Below are 6,660 nucleotides of genomic sequence, written 5' to 3' on the forward strand. Positions count from 1 at the left end.
GATTTGCCATATGACTCAATGATTCCATTCCTCGGCATATACCGCAAAGAACTAAAGACAGGTGTTCAAACAAAAACTTGTATGCTCTTTAAGTGTGTCAAGGTCACAAATATGCAGGAAAGTCTGGGGAACAGTGCCAGGAAAAGAAAACTGGATCAGAACAATGAAAAAACACATCAAACTCCCAGGTGGTGCAGAAGGTAAAAGTGAAATGAGTTTGTAGACTGAATTATCATGTAGTAACCGTGATGACTTCCTGATCTAGGGGTTATGTGGTGGTTACCTGGGAGAGTGTACTTTGGGCAAAATATACTAAAGTATTTACTAGGACTTTATAAATCTGGTACAGCAACAACTGCTGCAAAATCTAAGAGAAGAAACAGGTTATACTTTGTACTGCTATTGGAAGATTCCTAGAAGTATAACATTATTGGAAAGCAAACTACTTTTTAGAACAACCATATCAATACCATGCCAGGGAAGCAAAGACCTCATCAAAATCCATTATAGAGGCTATAGTTCAACCAAAGCTGTGAAATCCTTATAAAAGTCTCCATGTCAACAGAGTTCACTTAGTAGATACTACTGTATTTACTAGTATTAGAAGCTACTGTGTGGATATATTAGTGTTATGGCATGATATGGATATTAGTGTTAGGACATGGTGTGAATATTATACTGGTGTTAGGGCATGGTGTGATTACTATATTACAGACAACTGTAAGAATACTTATTAGCAGCCGCTGTGTCTTGGACACTGACAAGATCAGAGTGTAGTCAAAACAGTGGATTTGATGGTTTCCTTTGTCTAGCTGAATTCCTTCCTCTGCTGAGTACTCTCTAAAGACTCTCTCCTCTGCACTCAGGGCTTTGGACAGGAAGTTTCTTACTCATCAATGAACAATACCAAGTTGACACAACCTTCATGCTACCCTGAGGAAGATAAAGCTCCTTGCCGCTTCTGGCACCTCAGAGGGAAGTTGGTCAGGGGTGGGTTCGTGCACCCTCTGGTAATGCCAGAGCTCAGCACAGACACTCTTGCTCAGTTTCTAGGTGGACGTGCAACCCCGCCTGGCTGTCCTGAAATACCTATAAAATTCGATATTGAGTTTGTGCAATGTGATAATTTTAGAAATTCAAACCAAAATGAAGCCCACTGTAGCCATTCCTTCCCACAGATGGTGATGGAAGACTTTGGAAGCCATGTAGAATAAAATGAATAAATACACAAATTAAGAAAAACAAAAACCTACTCAAAATAGTCCAGAGACTGTAATTTTAAATGCAAAACTATAAAAAATCTAAAAGAAAATCTATATGATGTTGAGTTTGGTGTTGACTTGTAACACAAAACATCAAATGCCAATTCATGAAAATATTGATAACACAGACTTTATAAAACTAAGTATTCTACTGTGCAAAACTGTATTCAGAGAACAAAAAGACAAGAGAGATGTGAGAAGATAATTACAAAATACATACGTGATTTTAAAACTGGGTAAATATATGAACAGATACCTAACCAAAGCAAATACACTGATAGTAGGCTGGGCATGGTGGCTCATGCCTGTCATCCCACAACTTTCGAAGGCTTAGATGGGTAAATAATCTGAGGTCAGGAGTTCCAGACCAGCCTGGCCAACATGGCGAAACCCCATCTCTACTAAAAATACAAAAAATTAGCCAAGCATGCTGGTGGGCACCTGTAATCCCAGCTGCTTGGGAGGCTGAAGCAGGAGAATCACTTAAACATGGGAGGTAGAGGGTGCAATGAGCCAGTATCGTGCCATTGCACTCCAACCTAGGTTACAGAGCAAGAAAGACTCCATCTCAAAAAAAAATTGTTAATAACGTATCTGACACATGTTGATATGTTAATACGAGGGGAAACTAGTTTGGGTCTACATAGGAAATCTGCATTTTCCTCCCAATTTCAGTGTGAATCTAAAACCAATTTAAAATAAAACCTTTATTTAAAAATTATAAATTTTTTAAAATATCTGCTTAATTATTTGTACTAATAATAAGTAGTAATTGACACTAACTACTACTTTTCAAAACAAGGGCATTCATGATGCTGCAAAGTAATTTATGCAAACATATATAATTTCAATGAAATGCCTATTTTGCAAGATTTATGTTAAAATAACACATACATGAAAACATATTAATCATATCTTTTTTCTTGTGGTGTGGTTCACTCTCTAGGAAATCCGGTCACCTTAGAACCAAGGAACGAATTCAGATTTTGGAGACTGTTTCAATTTACAGCAGGACGTTTTCAAAAATATAACTTTAAAAAAAAAATTAAAATAGCAATTCATTGTGACTGAATCACTTATTATAATGAATGCCTGTCTTTGTTTTGTTTCCCAGCATTCCTTTTAGCTACAATACAACAAAAGCAAATATTTGCCATTGGAAAAAATATTCAAAGGAAGATTGTAAAGGGAATTTGTGACAACAATTATTCAATGTTTCATGATGATGTTTTCTAATACTGAAAAGTTTAAAGGAATAGTCAAAGTTATTCCCCCAAAGATGCTTTGAAGTAATCGATGAAACTAGAGAAACAAAAGTGGCAGGACAATCAATGTGACTTTAGATGTCACTGTGTCTCATGAGAAAAAGTAATTTACTTTTAGAGGATTGCCAAGAATTACTGGAAGCCCAGACTCTGGAATGTATCTAAATTTAGTTGTCAATATCACTAGCAATGAATGTGATAAAAAGGGATCTCTGTTTTATTTGTGTAATACAATACCAATGCAGTATTTAACGCTCCAAGGAAAACAAGTTATACCTGAAATACAGTTGACAATATCAGAATCAAAATAAGCTTCCTGATCAGGCATGGTGGCTCATGCCTGAAATCCCGACTTTGAGAGGCCAAAGCAGGTGGATCACCAGATGTCGGGAGCTCAAGACCCGCCTGACAAACACGGAGAAACCCCATCTCTACTAAAAATACAAAAATTACCCAGGCTTGGTGGTGCATGCCTGTAATCCCAGCTACTGGGGAGGATGTGGCAAGACAATCGCTTAAACCAGGGAGGAGGCGGGTGTGCTGGGCCAAGATCACACCATTCCTCTGCCCTACTGTCTATGTAAAAATGCAACTTCACTGAACCAGACTAAATTGTATTCATTGGAAGGCTGATCAAAAAAAATTCAGAAGAATGCAACTTTTGTTTTATCTACTTCTGACCTAGAACCACCCCCCACCCCGCCTTCCTACTTCTAGTTGTTCCACCTCACTGAACCAAATGACTTTACATCTTACACATATTGATTGGTGTATCCTGTCTCTCTAAAATATATAAAAGCAAGCTCCACCCTGACCACCTTGGGCCCATGTTGTCAGGACCTCCTGAGGCTGTGTCATGGGCATGTCCTTAACCTTGGTGAAATAAGCTTTCTACTTGACTGAGACCTGACTCAGATATTTTGGGATCACAATCCACAATCACCATGGTGTGACATTTGACTACAGCATTCAGTACAGAGATGAGCTATACAGGTATGGTATGTAGCCTGAAAGCAAGAAGCTATACTATATCACTTACATGTGAAGGGGGCTACACCATCCAGGTTTTATAAGGACACTCGATGGTGTTTGCACAAAGATGAAATCACTAAGGACACATTTCTCAGACAGTATCCACATTGTTAGGAGGTGCTTGAGTGTATTTTAATTGGTTAAAGCCTAGGAGGAAAAAAAAGCAACTGAACTCCTGTTATGGTTTCATAACAAAGCTTAATAGAGTTAACATATTTCATCTAATCTAAGATGCTAATAATTAACAGACATTATTTTATGCAACATCACAAATAGTCTGCCAATTAAACTGACTTTCTGAATGACAACAAAAATGTGAACTTACTTTTATTAATGCCAGGAAAATAAAATGAAAATGAATTATGGTTTTGATATGTTAAAGCAAAAAAGGAGGAAGCCGTTAGCCTGAGGTCTTGCCTAAGCAAATGGAAACCGAACTTCGAGGCATGTAAACTGACTTAAAAACATGAATAAACCAATTAGTTAATGACAAAAAGCCCAGCTGCCAGCTGGCTGTATGACTATTTACACTGAGGGAACCATCCCCACAACCGGCGGTCGCCCAGCTGGAGCCCATGAGAAACCTTACTCAGATGCCACCGCTAAGCGCTCAAAGCCCCAAGCCCTGTTTTCCATTCTGGTGCTTCAGGCATGATTCATGCATCATTCCTTCCTTCAAATTTGCCTAAAATTTTTCTAACCCCTGTATCCTAACCCCTAACTGGTAACCCCTAACTCTAACCCTATCCGCTAGCCCTAATCCTCACCCTAAACCCTAACCATACGTTAGTTTCTACGTTTGCACTGATATGTCCGTGTTGAGTATTGAAACTGCTGTACTGGCAGGGCCGCATAAGTGGTGCGGATTTTATAGTAACATTTTTGGACTGAGGCCTTGCATTAGTATTAGGTGTTTCCTACCTGAGCACTGGGGTTATTGCATTCATATTTCAGAGGCCATATCTGCCTCAGGAACACTCCATTTGTCTTCTGAGGCTGCTGGGTGCACCTCACACCGCAGCCACCTGGCCTTGGGTGGGAGAACCCAGGTGCGCAGGGTTCAGAGGGGCTTTTTGTGTCCAGTTTCCCACACAGAGCTCTTCGTACTAGTCTCTGACCCTAACCAGTCAGGAATCCAAACAGGAAGGGTTTCACTCACCGTGGACATGGCCCAGAGTTGTCCCAAACCAAGGCTGTGCCCGCTATGTCTGTGCCATGGAGAACGCAGCTCCGCAGATTGCCGTGACGCCATCTGAAAAGGCAGACTCGGGCACCCCCTTCTGGTGGCCAGGTGTGCAGGGCCCTCTTGCTCATGGTCCTGTGTCCGCATCCCCCCTGATGGCAGCTGGGGCCACTGCAAGCCCCTCTTGCAGTAAGAACCCCGCCCCAAGGTCTGTGCTGAGGAGGATGCAGTTCCAGCCTCACAATGCCCCCCGCTTCTATACGGAGGAGAACGCACCTCTGCAGACTGCTATGACTCAATGCACGCTGGTGGTGTGACGCGATGCATACCAGTGGAGGAGCCTCAAGAATCTGAAAGGTGGGTGTGGGGGCCCCTACTGGGGGCCTGCACTGCAGGGCCCTCTTGCTCACGATGCTGTGCCCACGCCCCCTTCTGGCTAGGTCCACTGCAGGGCCCTCTGACAGTGTGGTGACTGGCATCACCTGTTGGCAGCTGGAGTACTGCAGAGCCCTCTTGCTCAGTGTAGTGGCAATATGCCCGCTGCTGGCAAACAGGGCGGTGCTACATCCTCTTGCTCACGGTGTGGTGCCTGTGCTGCTGGACACTCTTACTCTCAGTGTAGTGGGGTCACGCCCCCTGCTGGCCGCTGGGGCACTGCAAGACCCTCTTGCCCATAGTGTCCTGGCAACACTCCCTTGATGGCAACTAGAGCACTGCAGGGTTCTCTTGCTCATGGTGTGGTATTCGCTGGGATTACAAGTGTGTGCCACCATGCCTGGCTAATTTTGTATTTTTAGTAGAGACAGGATTTCTCCATGTTGGCCAGGCTGGTCTCGAACTCCCAACCTCAGGTAATCTGCCCGCCTCAGCCTCCCAAAGTGTGGGGATTATAGGCATGAGCCACCTAGCTCGGCCTAATTTTTTGATTTGTCGTAGAGATGGGGTTTTGCGTATTACCTATGCTGCGGGGTTTCTTTCTGATGAGATGAAAATATTCTGGAATTAGGTAGAGGAGATGGCTGTACAGCATTGTGAATGTACTAAAAATGAACTGTACAGATTAAAATGGAAGAAATGGTGACTTATACAAATTTTATTTTGATTTATTTATTTATTTCTGGTCTGACATTACCCTAGGCTTGTCAGTCAATATTTTGATTTTTTTTAAAAAGCACAATGATGAGTTGAAACGTTTAAGGACCTATCAGTAGAAATGGTAAGAAGACAGTGCATGGCTGGGCGCGGTGGCTCACGCCTGTAATCCTAGCACTTTGGGAGGCCAAGGTGGGTGGATCACCTGCGGTCAGGAATTCAAGACCAGCCTGGCCACCATGGTGAAACCCAATCTTTAAAAAAAAAAAAAAACAGTGCAGAAGAGGGCAGGGCTGAGACTTAAGGGAGACAGCATGCTCCCTGCAGCCTCCTGCTGTCTGCGGGGTGCCTGGAGCCCTGAGGCCCCGCTCCTGCCTGACCCCCTGCCTGCTGGCTGCTAACCATCTGGCTTCTGCGGCTTCTTCAGCTCCCACTGCCCCCAGAGTGAAGGCTGCTGTCCACACTCACCTGGCCTCGGTGACGTCAGCAGTTTTTCCCCTGCACACGCTCCCCAGCTGCACGTAGACCGAGCAGTTGACCCAGCTCCACTCGGGGTCACAGATGGCCAGGAAGTAGGGGTGCAGGTGGCCGATCGTGTACTTGGCCAGGTCTGTCAGAGACTGGCTCACAGCCGCCCCAAAGAGGAAGGTCCCCAGCACCTTGTACACGGCAGCCACGTAATTATTGAACTCAGAGCAGGAATAGAGCCGGTCTGTGGGCACCAGGTAGGCTTCTCCCGCCGAGACCTGCGTGTGGGGCAGCCGCGGTGAACAGAGGGGGTTCTGGTCAGCCCATGGGCCCTTAGTGGGCCTCAGTCCTCCCCACG

Source organism: Saimiri boliviensis, chromosome 3 (assembly GCF_048565385.1).
Source record: "Saimiri boliviensis isolate mSaiBol1 chromosome 3, mSaiBol1.pri, whole genome shotgun sequence".
Taxonomy (NCBI): Eukaryota; Metazoa; Chordata; class Mammalia; order Primates; family Cebidae; genus Saimiri; species Saimiri boliviensis.